Raw genomic sequence first — 15,962 nt, 5'->3', positions numbered from 1 at the left:
AGATTTTATTCCAATGTAGACCATTGCTTCCACTGGTCCATCGATCATCCTAGAATCCCAGCAATATGGATTCACACCCAATGTTCCTAACTTGAACCCGATGGGAGGTAACACTTTTAATAATTCTCTTACCAGTAACCATGGATTCATGCAGGATACAGGTATCAATCATGCTATGGCCAAAGAACTACAAAAACTGAAGGATATGATATCAAGTGTTCCAGGGGTAGTCAAACCTATCCCGGAGATTGCAGATGGAAGCCATAAGGTATCTCGTTTTGCACCACCGATTTGTGATGCTGAGATACCCAAAATGTTCCATATCCCTACTATGAAGCTGTATGATGGTACAACGGATCCTGAGGAACACATAGCACAATACAGGGAGAGGATGGAGATCAATCCAATTCCAGAAAAATTAAAGGAAGCGTGCCTATGCAAAGGATTTGGATCCACTCTTACTGGATCAGCTCTTAAATGGCTGCTAAGTCTTCCCCCTTACTCTATTACTTCATTTGCTAATTTAGTTAATTTATTCAATAATCAGTTCTCTTGTAGTAGAAAATTTGAAAGATTGACTAGTGATTTATATAGGGTAACTCAGGGTCATAATGAATCATTAAGGGACTATATAACCAAATTCAGTAAAGAACCCTTGGACATTCCCAACTTGGATATGGCCACAGCTATTGAGGCCCTCAAAATGGGATTGCTTAGGGGTTCATTGTTCTATGATGATCTTGTTATGACACCATGCAGGAACCTAGATGAAGTAAGAACTCGTGCACTCAGGTTCATCCGGCTAGAAGATGACAAAAGGATCCAGGAAAGACAAGTAGGATCCTCAAAACAAGAAAAGCAAGGATCCTCTTTCAAAAGCAACAGATTCAAATCCTACAATAGGAATGACAACCAGAACGTGCATGCCATTGACCAAGAAGAGGATGATGAGGATTATCCTCCGATTTCTGAATAATGTTTTTCCGTTGATAATCATGAACTAATCCTTGCAATGTAGAATCTAGGAGAAAAAGCCAGATGGCCTAGAAAAAATGAAAAATCAGCCGGAACTAAAGACAAATCGAAGTGGTGTGCATACCACGAGGATTTTGGGCATTTAACCGAAGAATGCATCGCGTTAAGAAAGGAAATTGGATATCTGCTAAGCAAGGGGCATCTAAAAGAGTTGTTGGGAAGAAAAAAGCAAAGGACTCAGGATCCTGAGAGGATCCCTGAGAAAGCTCCAGCTCCCGGCAGATGCACAAGTGATTAACTTTATATCTGGAGGATCAGACATCTGTGGTACATCCTTCTCAGCAGCTAAAAGGCATGCAAAGGAAGCTAAAATGGATAATGGAGAAAGACCTATTCGAACATCAAGTGTCTCGGAAGGAAAAATTATAACCTTCGATGAGGATGATAGAATTAACATCCAGGATCCTCATCATGATAGTCTAGTCATCACTCTCTTTATTTCTAACCATTTTGTCCGCAGGATCCTCATTGACGGAGGAAGCTCAGTGAATATTATCCAACTTGATGTTCTAAAGAAGATGGGTATTCCTGAATCAGATATAACCCCAAGATCCTCCGTGCTTGTGGGATTTAGTGGCGAAACTAAGAAAACCCTGGAGGACATCAAACTCCCAATCTATGTGGAAGGATTACATAATTATCAAAAATTTTGTGTTATTGACTGTTTGTCTTGTTGTAATGTTATCCTTGGCAGGCCCTGGATACATGATATGAAGGCAGTCCCATCCACCTACCATCAATGTGTGAAGCTCCCTAGCCCATGGGGAATAATCAAGATCGACAGTGATCAGCAGGAGGCTAAGGATTGTTACACCTCATCAATGAAACCAGCCTCGAAGCCAAGGGAGCAATAGCAATTACAGTATCCTCCAAGGGATGTCTTGGAGGCGAGAGAACAGGATGTGGACGAAATCCTTTTGGATCCTAATGATCTTGAATCAAAAATCTATATCGGATCAAGGATCCTTGGCAAGATGAAAGAAGACATAGTATCCTTCCTCAAAAGAAGAAAGTCTACCTTTGCATGGAAACATGAGGATGTGACAGGTATATCTAAGAATATTATAACTCATAAACTTGGCATCGACAGGTCAATCAAACCAATCCATCAAAAAAGGAGGAAGTTTGCACCGGAAAGAAATGCCATTATCCAGGAAGAAGTAGAAAGATTACTTCGAGCAGGTATGATTAGAGTGGTAAAGTATCCAAAATGGCTAGCCAATGTGGTTGTTGTTCAAAAGAAAAACGGAAAGTGGAGGGTGTGTGTCGATTTCACTGATTTGAATAAAGCATGTCCCAAGGATCCTTTCCCATTACCCCACATTGACTCCATGGTGGATGCAATGGCGGGGCATGAACTGTTAACCTTTATGGATGCATCATCTGGATTCCAACAAATTCAGATGGAGCCATCTGACCAAGAGGATACAGCTTTTATGACCCCAACCGGTTTATATTGTTATATTGCTATGCCTTTTGGACTAAGAAATGCAGGTGCAACATATCAAAGGCTAGTGAATATGATGTTCAAAGATCAAATTGGACAAACTATGGAAGTATACATAGACGATATGGTGGTAAAGTCAAAGAAGGCTGAGGATCACCTAAGGGACTTGGAGGAAGCATTTGATATCCTTGATAATTATAACATGAAGCTTAGTAGTAAACTATTCCCGGCTATGTGAAAACTGCAAAAAACCCTAACTCTCTCTCCTTTAGGCGATTTTTTGCTCATCTCCATGAATCCTTCAGTTTTTCTTCGTAATCATATGTATAACAGTCTGTGATTAGTGTTTTGTTTTCAAAACATTATAACGAATCTGTTAGCATTTGTGTTCGATCCAAAACTAGGGTTTTTTTTTCTTGTTCTTTCAAATCGCTGCCCTAGAATACCTATTCGATTCTCTGATTTATTACCCTGGTTGTTATTGATTGCGGTTAGCTGTGACTAATTTAGCTAGATTGATAACTCTGGGTTAATCGATTAAGGGTTGAGATTCGTTTTTAGGGTTTAAAGGATTAGGGTTTTTCTGATAGTTTTTGGTTTCCTTGGCTGATTGCTTTGCATGGTGTTTGGATTTTCTTGCTGATGGAGAGAGGTGTCCAAAACAATCTGAATGAACGTATGAAATCTGGGGAACACTTGTTATTTGATCGTGGCAAGTCGCCTTCAAAAATCCAGGGTTTAGCGTCTCGGGTAGTGGATATTGACGGCAAACCGATCTTGCCTATGAGAGGGGTTGTGCCGTCGGCTGCTAGAGATTCGGGTAAGTTTAATGTCATTGATGAATTGACAAAAATTACTGTTCCAGTTGATTTGAATGTGAATGCTTCGGTTCAGCCACCGGAGTTTGAGAAGGTGGATTTAAGTTATGCGACTAGGGTTAGCCATGTTGAACAGCCGTTTAAAGCCTCGTCCTCCAATCCGATGTCATATGCTGATACAGTTGTTGCTAATGATTTGAAGAAAGTTAACTTTAGATCCCTTGCTAGTTCCGATAAGCGAGATGGTTGTGACATTGTTTTGCCAAAGGAATCTGTTCGGTCCGTGCAAGATAAGCTGGCGAATACTCTATATGGTTATTTTCTAGGTGATCGTCTTGCGTTCCCTGTTGTTGATTATTATGTTCGAACCCATTGGAAGAAGTATGGATTATTGAAAACCATGATGAACGCGAATGGATTCTTCTTCTTTAAATTTAACGATGAAGTTGGATTATCAAATGCTCTGAAAGATGGGCCGTGGATCGTTAGGTCACAACCATTATTTCTGGATGTTTGGACTCCAACAACCAAGCTAGAAAAGAAGGAGGTTAAAAAGGTTCAGGTGTGGGTCAAAATTCATGAAGTTCCTCTAGCGGCTTACACAGAAGATGGCCTTACTTTGATTGCAACTACTATTGGGGAACCGAAAATGCTTGATACTTTTACGACGTCTATGTGTATTGATGCTTGGGGGCGAAGTAGCTATGCTAGAGCATTGATTGAAATCTCGGCTGAGAATGAATTTCGAGAGGAAATTACAATGGCTATTCCGGAACCGGATGGGGAGGTATTCACGAAAGAAACTATGTATGTTGAGTATGAGTGGAGTCCACGTAGATGTGTTAGCTGCTGTGTTTTTGGTCATTCGACTGATATGTGCCCGAAACATCAAAAGAAACAACCTAAGGTGGTGTATGAGATTCATAATCGCAATGGTCAAAAGAGTTATCCTGCTAAGAAGGCTCCCATTGTGGATCAAGACGGATACACTGGAGTGTATGGTAAGAAAGCGGCTAGGAAAGTTGGTATTCCTGTTAATAAACAAAAGTCTAAGTTTATGTACCGTCCGGTCGGTGCAAAACCTAAAGGTGATGTAAGTAAAGGTTCGGATCGTAATGAGAGTAGATCGAACAACCCTTTTGACGTGCTTAATTGTCACACCCCCAAAAATCCACACGCGGAGTATCACCGCTTGGGAGCGTGACTGACCAGGATCAAGCCACCAATCATACAGAACATTGTATAAAGTGAAAGTAAATGCAATATAATCCAAACCAATTCCATATGAAAGGTGTTTCCAAAACATAAGTAAGTTGTCATTGTTTAGCGGAAGCGTATTATTGTAAAACCCATAGCAAATAAGTATCAAATATCAAAAGTGTTCAATAAGATGATCAAGATCCAAGCCCCACAACGACCAGCTCCTCCGTGTGCAAGCTCCAAGTACCTAACGATCTGCAAGGCATGTAACAGAATGATCAACAAACTAGTTGAGCGAGTTCACAGAAAGTAAATGCATAATAGTAAGTTCATTTGTAACAGGTGGCTCTACTGGGCCGATTGTATGTTCTATCGGTGGTGGTGTTCCACGTTATGGGTGGTGGTGTTCCACGTTATTGGTGGTGGTGTTCCACGTTATTGGTGGTGGTGTTCCACGTTATTGGTGGTGGTGTTCCACGTTATTGGTGGTGGTGTTCCACGTTATATAACCACTAGACTACTCGTAACTATAGGTATCCTTCACAACCGAGGATAGTGATCAGTATAAGTATCCTTCACATCCGAGGATAGTGATCAGTATAAGTATCCTTCACATCCGAGGATAGTAATGTGGTAGTCTAGTCATAGTGTCAATAGTGTATCTAATCAACCTTTCAATCCCATTCCCAACACCCCGGGAATCCCATGCCTTGGTAAGAGTGTGAACTCACCTTGGTTTGCTCGGTATGCTAGGTTATGCACTCACAAGAATTTAATCACGTCCTATTGTATGCACGTATAACAAATCAGTTCATGTTCGCAATGATACGCATGCAATTTAATGTTCACATAGCAGTCAGTTTGCATATCGGCACAACACGTATTATTGCACGTATACAAATGTTAACGTTCATCAAGCATGGCATGCCAAATAACTCAAGCATATAATTCCATCTTTCAAAGTAGGTTCATAAATCCCTAGTATCTTTCGAATCCAACTATTATCTTTCGACAACAGTTATCACAACTATCCTTCGGACCGAATGTTATGTTTCGGACCAATGTCATCTTTCGGTCAAAGCTATCTTTCGGTCCAAACTATCTTTCGGTCAAAGTTATGGTTCGGTCCAAACTATCTTTCGGTCAAAGTTACTATGGTTCGAAGGATAGGCATCTTTCGGTTCATAGCAACCATGTTTCGGATAACAAGTATCTTTCGGCATATTGGTTATCCTTCGATAAATAACAGTTACATTTTATTCAAGTTTTCCAAGTTTATCCGATTATCAATTAACACAACTTTCAAGTAATCGGTTACCTAAAATCGATCAAACAGTCAGTTTCATACTAAAACCTTATGAACCCTAATTTAACCGTATGAACAATAATAATACTCAATCATGTGTGTTCCGATTTCATGAACGATAACAATTTCGGATTGCATAAAATCACATCCGATCCACAATCACATCCGATTCACCAAACAGTATCATTAAACATAGTTCACAACAGATCCGATTAGCATACAAATCCGATTAACATCCATATACAATCATTATACATAACCGGTTAACATACAAACAACATATTGACATGTGATTGATAAATCATGAAATCATATACTTTAGACACTAACCGGGATAGAAAGCAAAAGAATTGATCAGCAAGTAGTCTCCGTAAATTTGTGGTTGCCGTCACAAGTAAAGGTGTTCTAGGGTTTTTAGAAAACTCCGACTTTGCATGCCATTCACCGTATATAAACATATTACAGGAGTGGGCCGAGCCCATTAGAAGACTGGGCCGAAAGATGTCGAAGGATCTCTTCTTGGCCCGAAGGATATGTTTCGAGACCCTTCAAGCCGAAAGTTGATCTTTCGGATCGAAGGATATGTTTCGTGATCCTTCGATCCTTGAGCCATGTTTCATGGACATCCTTCGAAGGTTGGACATCCTTCGAAGGTTGTTTGTGTGATGTAATGTGTTTCACACTAACTAGTTTACACATTTACAAGTTTCACAATGTAACAAACAAACAACTATGTACAGTCAAACAATCAAAACGTATAAAATTTCATGGCAACCAAATGTGCAAATAAACAACTAGTCAATACATGATCGTGTAATACATATGAAATCGAATCTTGGAAATTCGAGTTGTCACATTATCCCCAACTTGAAAGAAATTTCGTCCCGAAATTTGGTACGCACTCACTGAGGAAGCTAGGTAAGTTACATCATTCACTGGTTTTCCTGGGGTGTCACATCATCCCCCCGTTGATTTGGAATTTCGTCCCGAAATTCAGTAGTAGTAGCTTCAGCCTCAGAAGTGGATGCATTGGTTTCGAATAACTGGGGGTACTTTTCTTTCATCTGATCTTCGCGTTCCCAGGTATACTCTGGGCCACGCTGGGAGTTCCAACGAACTCGAACAAGAGGGATTCTCTTGTGTTTGAGGACCTTAACATCCCGGTCCGTGATTTCAACTGGTTCCTCGACGAACTGCAACCGCTCGTCGATAGTGAGTTCCTTAAAAGGAACTATAAGGGTCTCATCTGATAGGCATTTCTTCAGATTCGACACGTGAAATACATTGTGAACTGCACCGAGTTCAGCTGGTAGGTTTAATCTGTAGGCTACTTTGCCAATCTTTTCTAAGATTTCGAATGGTCCGACGTACCGCGGATTCAGTTTGCCTCGTTTACCAAATCGAACCACACCCTTCCAGGGTGAAACTTTCAATAAAACCCGGTCCCCGACCTCAAATTCCAATGGCTTTCTACGCTTGTCCGCGTAGGCTTTCTGACGGTCACGTGCTGCCGCCATGCGTTGACGTATCTGTGCTATCTTTTCTGTGGCGTCCACAACAATCTCTGGACCCGTAATTTGACTATCCCCCACCTCTGCCCAACAGAGAGGTGACCGGCATTTACGTCCGTACAATGCCTCAAATGGAGCGGCTTGAATGCTGGTGTGGTAACTGTTATTGTATGAAAACTCCACTAAAGGGAGGTGTTGTTCCCAGCCGTTGCCGAAATCGATGACACACGCTCGAAGCATGTCTTCTAGAGTTTGGATAGTTCGCTCAGACTGCCCATCCGTCTGAGGATGATATGCTGTGCTCATGTCTAACCGTGAGCCGAAGGATTTGTGCATCGCTTGCCAAAGCTCTGACGTGAATCGTGCATCGCGATCCGAAATGATAGAGGTTGGCACTCCGTGCCTCGAAACAACTTCTTTCAAGTAAATGTCTGCTAAGGTAGAAAACTTATCCGTTTCTTTGATAGCCAAGAAGTGAGCAGACTTTGTGAGTCGATCAACGATCACCCAAATAGTGTCATTCCCACGCTGGGATCTAGGTAAGCCCGTAACGAAATCCATGGAAATTTCTTCCCATTTCCACTGCGGTATCTTGGGCTGCTGAAGTAGACCAGCTGGTTTCTGATATTCAACCTTGACTCTCGCACAGGTTAAGCATTTTCCAACATAGGTGGCGATGTGGGCTTTCATACTAGGCCACCAATAAGTAGTGCTGATATCGTGGTACATTTTATCCGACCCTGGATGTACCGAATAGCGAGACTTGTGAGCTTCATCCATTACAAGTTCGCGTAAACCGCCATAAAGTGGGACCCAAATACGCCCCGTTACATAGTAGGCGCCGTCTTCCTTTTGTTCCATGCGTTGCCTTGAGCCGCGTAAGGCTTCAGCTTTGACGTTTTCGGGTTTCAGTGCTTCTAACTGAGCAGTTCGTATCTGTGCAGGAAGACTGGACTGAATAGTAAGCTGTAGCGCTCGCACGCGCTTAGGTAGAGTGTCTTTCCGACTGAGGGCATCAGCCACAACATTGGCCTTGCCTGGATGATACTTGATGGCGCATTCGTAGTCGTTCAGAAGTTCAACCCATCTCCGTTGACGCATATTCAAATCCTTTTGCTTAAGAATATGCTCGAGACTCCTGTGATCGGTGTAAATCGTGCACCTGGTACCGTACAGGTAGTGTCGCCATATCTTAAGCGCGAAAACAACAGCTCCCAGCTCTAAATCGTGCGTCGTATAATTCCGTTCATGAACCTTGAGTTGCCGAGAGGCGTATGCAATAACTTTATCCCGCTGCATCAATACGCAACCAAGCCCCTGTATCGATGCGTCACAATAAACCACGAAGTCATCCGTGCCCTCTGGCAATGAGAGAATAGGTGCGCTGCAAAGCCTATCCTTTAAGTACTGAAAAGCGGTCTCTTGCGTACTACCCCATCTGTAAACGACACCTTTCTGTGTTAACATAGTAAGTGGTTGCGCGATCTTGGAGAAGTCTTTAATAAATCGCCTGTAGTAACCCGCCAAACCCAAGAATTGGCGTATTTCTGTCGGTGTACGCGGTGCTGGCCAGTTTCTGATCGAATCAACCTTGGATGGATCAACATGAATCCCATCCTTGTTCACCACATGGCCTAAGAAGTGGACTTCACGAAGCCAGAAGTCGCATTTTGAAAACTTTGCGTACAGTTGCTCCTTTCGAAGAAGTTCCAAGATAAGGCGTAAGTGCTGCTCGTGCTCCTCCTGACTCTTGGAGTAAATCAAAATGTCGTCGATGAAGACGATAACAAACTTATCAAGATACGGTTTGCACACCCTGTTCATAAGATCCATGAAGACTGCAGGCGTGTTCGTAAGCCCGAATGGCATGACAAGAAACTCGTAATGACCGTAGCGAGTTCTGAAAGCGGTTTTGGAGACGTCCTCATCCCGGACTCTCAGCTGATGATACCCTGACCTTAAATCAATCTTGGAATAGTAACACGACCCTTGCAACTGGTCGAATAGGTCATCTATGCGCGGAAGAGGATAACGGTTCTTCACCGTCACCTTATTGAGTTCGCGGTAGTCGATGCACATCCTGAACGTACCGTCTTTCTTCTTTACAAATAACACTGGAGCTCCCCAAGGCGAAGAGCTTGGACGAATAAAGCCCTTTTCCAAGAGCTCTTGTAGCTGCTTCGACAGTTCTTCCAGTTCGGTTGGAGCTAAACGATACGGTGCGCGGGCTATGGGTGCTGCTCCAGGAGCTAACTCAATCTGAAACTCGACTTGACGATGAGGAGGTAAACCAGGTAAATCTTCAGGAAACACTTGAGGAAAATCACGCACAACTGGTATATCCTCCAGCTTCTTTTCCTTTGCTGACGCGTCAGTGACAAGTGCCAGAATGGCAGTATGTCCCTTTCGTAAACATTTCTGCGCCTTTAAGAAAGAGATGATGCCAACCACAGCACCACTCTTGTCACCTTGTACTTCGAGAGGTTCTTGACTGGAGCGAGGAATACGAATAACTTTTTCTTTGCATAAGATCTCCGCGTGATGTTGGGATAACCAATCCATACCGATGACGACGTCGAAACTACCCAAAACTATGGGTATGATGTCACACCCCCAAAATCCACCTGCGGAGTATCACCGCTTGGGAGCGTGACTGACCAGGATCAAGCCACCAATCATATTGAACATGCATATAGTATTAAGTAAGATAAAAGAAAACCATCCGTTCAATACAAAAGGTGTTCAAAACATGTTATTGTTTTAAAGTGTAGCGGAAGCATAGTAATAATCCAACACTAGTAAATAGTTCAAATGTTATAATAGTTCAGCATAGAAACCACGAATCCTTGTCCACAACGACCCGCTTCTCCAGTGCAAGCTCCAAGTACCTAACGATCTGCAAGGCATGTAACAGAATGGTCAACAAACTAGTTGAGCGAGTTCACAGTAAGTAAATGTGTAACAGTAAGTAACAGGTGGCTCTACAGGGCCGATAGTAAGTTATGCTGGTGGGGGCTTCCCATGTTAAGTGACCACTAGACTGTTCGTATTATTATCCCTGTTCTTCGTCCGAGAACAGAAGTGTGTATAAAGTGTGCGTAGGTTTTACGCACGTATCCTTCGTAACCTGAGGATAGGAGTAAGTAATGCGTACACGTAGGTTTTACGTGCGTATCCTTCGTAACCGAGGATAGAATGGCATGTGAACCCGTAGGTGTTATCCCAACCTACGTAACCGTCCTGACATCCGAGGACATGATAGGTGACAGTCTAGTAAAGCATATGTACGTTCCTTTCAATAACAACCTTTAACCCATTCCCACAACCCGGGAATCCCATGCCTTAGTAGGAGTGTGAACTCACCTTGGTTTGCTCGGTATGCTAAGTTATGCACTCACAAGTAATTAATCACGTCCTAGTGTATGCACGTATAACAAATCAGTTCATGTTCGAAATTGTACGCATGCAGTTAATTGTTCACATAGCAGTCAGTTTGCATATCGGCACAACACGTAGTATTACACGAATATGTTCACCACCAAGCATGGCATGACAATTAATTCAACATATGTTCAATCAGTCAAAGTATGTTCATAATCCCTAACATCCTTCGAATCCAGTCACTATCTTTCGACAACAGTAATCACAATTATCTTTCGGAAACAATTACCACAATTATCCTTCGGGCCAATGTTATGTTCCGAATCCTATGTCATCTTTCGATCACACACATATCTTTCGGTCAACAGGTATCTTTCGGTCAACAGATATCTTTCGGTCAACAGATATCTTTCGGTCAACAGATATCTTTCGGTCAACAGATATCTTTCGGTCAACAGATATCTTTCGGTCACAACTATGTTTCGACTACAAGCATCTTTCGATCAATCAACAGTTACGTATATCACCATCAGTTACGAATATCACAGAAACAGAAACCCTAATCATCTACAGCCGTCATCATCATTAACAATCATCATCACATCAGTTACATTACACAGAAGGCACAAGATCATCTACGACAGTTACTATCGTTCCTAGAAATCATTTAACGGTAACAAAATCAATCATCAACCAATCCGAATCGTCATCTATGTGTCATGTAAACATAATCATCATTTGGTTCAACTATCTAACATACATATCCGGTTTATCATAACCGATTCATAAAATATTATCATTGAACATCATCAAAACGGATCCGATAATCATGCATATCCGATTAACATACAATGATAGATTGCAAGACAATAGATAAATCATGGAATCAAAGCATCGTGAAATCAAAGCATCGTAAACAACACCACACACTAACCGGAAATCTGGATTACGGAATGAATTCCTTCGAACAGAGAGTAGGTCTGCTATATGCCTGCTATATGCCGTAACACACACAATGGAACTAGGGTTTTCCGGAAACTAACTGTTGTCTAACATGCATTCACGTATTTAAACGTATCACAGAAATGGGCCAAGCCCATTAGAATAACTGGGCCGAAACATATCGAAGGATATGTTTCGTGATTCATCATTCCGAAGGATGATCTTTCGGATCGAAGGATGTGTTTCGACATCCTTCGATTCATGCATCATGTTTCGAGGGACATCCTTCGAAAGTTGGGCCATGTATCATACTAACTAGTTAACACATAATACAAGTTTCACAATATGGCAATCAAATGTGCAATTAAGCAATTAGTCAATACATGTTCGTGTAATACCTATGAAATCAAATCTTGGAATTTCGAGTTGTCACATATGAGATCAATCGAGAAAGTCTGACCCGCTAGAACAATACTACAACCCTTGACTACCTGTGCGGCTTCTACACTTTTACCATTGGCTAGTTCTACGACGTGTTTGGTGTCTAGAGGTGTTGGTGTATGTTTTAATAATTTACTCATTTTCAATGACATATAGCTTGTATCAGCACCCGAATCAAATAAGACAGTAACATAAATATCGTCGAGAAGAAACTTACCCATAACCACATTGGGATCATTCACTGCATCTCCTCGACCCAACACAAAAGCACGACCACGAGCTTCATTGCCGTTGTTGTTGTTGTTTCCCCCGTTGTTGTTGTTATTATTCCCGTTGCCCTGATTGTTGTTGTGATTGTTGTTCTGGTTTCTGTTCAACTGAGGGCATTGTCTTTTGAAGTGACCCTCTGCACCGCAATGAAAACACCCTTTGTTACCCTGCTGTTGATTCTGCTGTGCTTGAGGTTGCTGCTGATTCTGGTTTGCAGGTCGAGCGCTTCTACAATCTTTGGCCTCATGACCCATCTTGAGGCATCTTTGACAACGAACCTTATTACACTGGCCACTGTGATGTTTGTTGCAGGTGTTACACTTTGGAAGGTTTCCTCGATACCCTCCCTGTCTGTGGCTGCCTGAGGAGTGCTGACTTGGACTCTGGTAACTGTCTGTCTTTCGCTGTTGAGCTTGCGACTGCACTGAAGCTGATCCCTTGCTAGAATCCCCATCCCATTTTCTCTTACTTTCACTGGGAGTAGCAAGTGTAGTAGAAGCAGTAGTGGTAGCAGTAGCACTAATACGCTTTGGCAGTTTGTTCTGATCCACTGCCTGATCGGTGATGCGATGAGCGAGACGCTGGATTTCCTGGATGTTGTTGAGGTTAGCCGAGGTAACGTGGCTCTGTATTTCTGGTGCCAAACCTTTGAGATACAACTCAATACGCTTGTATGGAGGGTCCACCATAGTTGGACATAACACAGCCAACTCATTCGATCTCTTGGTGTAAGCTTCGATTTCCGAACCAACCATTTTCAAGTTATACAACTCGTCCTCCAACTTGTGAATGTCTTCTCTAGTGCAGTATTCCCTCTTGATCAGTTCTTTGAAATCATTCCAGGGTGTGGCGTTAGCAGCTGCCAACCCTAAGATCTGCACTTGTGCGTTCCACCAAGTGAGCGCAATCCCTTCAAGTGTGCCAGTGGCGAACTTCACCCTGCGAGCCTCAGGGCATTCACACATTTCGAAAACCGACTCGAGCTTTTCAAACCAGTGGAGGAGTCCAACTGCCCCCTCCGTGCCACTGAACGAGCTAGGACGACAGTCCATGAAATTCTTGAATGTGCACCCAGGTTGTTGCTGAGCGGGTTGACCTGCTTGGGCGGCTGCAACTGCCGCAGCAACGAGAGCCTCTAGCTGGGCTTGAGTCATGGTAATTCGTGCGGCCATTGATCTTCACATCAAAGGCAACATAAGTGAGAAAGGTTCGCGTATAGTGCGATGACAGAAGAGTGTAAGCACATAAGTATTCTCATGCAATGACAAGTTGTGAGCAAGGTAATGTAAGCATACTACGAGCAAAGTTCTATGCAAATTCTAGCATGTAGGCAATAAACATACACCTTATTACCTAGGAAGTTGAGTCTTGCACGTGGAGCGAAGCGTCGTTGTGGATCGTTGAGAGCACTGTTCTGGTTATAGTCTGGTTTTAAATAAAACGTTTTTCCATATTAAAACCGAGTTCTCTATAACCAATGGCTCTGATACCAATCTGTCACACCCCCAAAAATCCACACGCGGAGTATCACCGCTTGGGAGCGTGACTGACCAGGATCAAGCCACCAATCATACAGAACATTGTATAAAGTGAAAGTAAATGCAATATAATCCAAACCAATTCCATATGAAAGGTGTTTCCAAAACATAAGTAAGTTGTCATTGTTTAGCGGAAGCGTATTATTGTAAAACCCATAGCAAATAAGTATCAAATATCAAAAGTGTTCAATAAGATGATCAAGATCCAAGCCCCACAACGACCAGCTCCTCCGTGTGCAAGCTCCAAGTACCTAACGATCTGCAAGGCATGTAACAGAATGATCAACAAACTAGTTGAGCGAGTTCACAGAAAGTAAATGCATAATAGTAAGTTCATTTGTAACAGGTGGCTCTACTGGGCCGATTGTATGTTCTATCGGTGGTGGTGTTCCACGTTATGGGTGGTGGTGTTCCACGTTATTGGTGGTGGTGTTCCACGTTATTGGTGGTGGTGTTCCACGTTATTGGTGGTGGTGTTCCACGTTATATAACCACTAGACTACTCGTAACTATAGGTATCCTTCACAACCGAGGATAGTGATCAGTATAAGTATCCTTCACATCCGAGGATAGTGATCAGTATAAGTATCCTTCACATCCGAGGATAGTAATGTGGTAGTCTAGTCATAGTGTCAATAGTGTATCTAATCAACCTTTCAATCCCATTCCCAACACCCCGGGAATCCCATGCCTTGGTAAGAGTGTGAACTCACCTTGGTTTGCTCGGTATGCTAGGTTATGCACTCACAAGAATTTAATCACGTCCTATTGTATGCACGTATAACAAATCAGTTCATGTTCGCAATGATACGCATGCAATTTAATGTTCACATAGCAGTCAGTTTGCATATCGGCACAACACGTATTATTGCACGTATACAAATGTTAACGTTCATCAAGCATGGCATGCCAAATAACTCAAGCATATAATTCCATCTTTCAAAGTAGGTTCATAAATCCCTAGTATCTTTCGAATCCAACTATTATCTTTCGACAACAGTTATCACAACTATCCTTCGGACCGAATGTTATGTTTCGGACCAATGTCATCTTTCGGTCAAAGCTATCTTTCGGTCCAAACTATCTTTCGGTCAAAGTTATGGTTCGGTCCAAACTATCTTTCGGTCAAAGTTACTATGGTTCGAAGGATAGGCATCTTTCGGTTCATAGCAACCATGTTTCGGATAACAAGTATCTTTCGGCATATTGGTTATCCTTCGATAAATAACAGTTACATTTTATTCAAGTTTTCCAAGTTTATCCGATTATCAATTAACACAACTTTCAAGTAATCGGTTACCTAAAATCGATCAAACAGTCAGTTTCATACTAAAACCTTATGAACCCTAATTTAACCGTATGAACAATAATAATACTCAATCATGTGTGTTCCGATTTCATGAACGATAACAATTTCGGATTGCATAAAATCACATCCGATCCACAATTACATCCGATTCACCAAACAGTATCATTAAACATAGTTCACAACAGATCCGATTAGCATACAAATCCGATTAACATCCATATACAATCATTATACATAACCGGTTAACATACAAACAACATATTGACATGTGATTGATAAATCATGAAATCATATACTTTAGACACTAACCGGGATAGAAAGCAAAAGAATTGATCAGCAAGTAGTCTCCGTAAATTTGTGGTTGCCGTCACAAGTAAAGGTGTTCTAGGGTTTTTAGAAAACTCCGACTTTGCATGCCATTCACCGTATATAAACATATTACAGGAGTGGGCCGAGCCCATTAGAAGACTGGGCCGAAAGATGTCGAAGGATCTCTTCTTGGCCCGAAGGATATGTTTCGAGACCCTTCAAGCCGAAAGTTGATCTTTCGGATCGAAGGATATGTTTCGTGATCCTTCGATCCTTGAGCCATGTTTCATGGACATCCTTCGAAGGTTGGACATCCTTCGAAGGTTGTTTGTGTGATGTAATGTGTTTCACACTAACTAGTTTACACATTTACAAGTTTCACAATGTAACAAACAAACAACTATGTACAGTCAAACAATCAAAACGTATAAAATTTCATGGCAACCAAATGTGCA

This window comes from Helianthus annuus, chromosome 17 (genome assembly GCF_002127325.2).
Source record: "Helianthus annuus cultivar XRQ/B chromosome 17, HanXRQr2.0-SUNRISE, whole genome shotgun sequence".
NCBI lineage: Eukaryota > Viridiplantae > Streptophyta > Magnoliopsida > Asterales > Asteraceae > Helianthus > Helianthus annuus.
Note: the sequence above shows the minus strand (reverse complement) of the source record.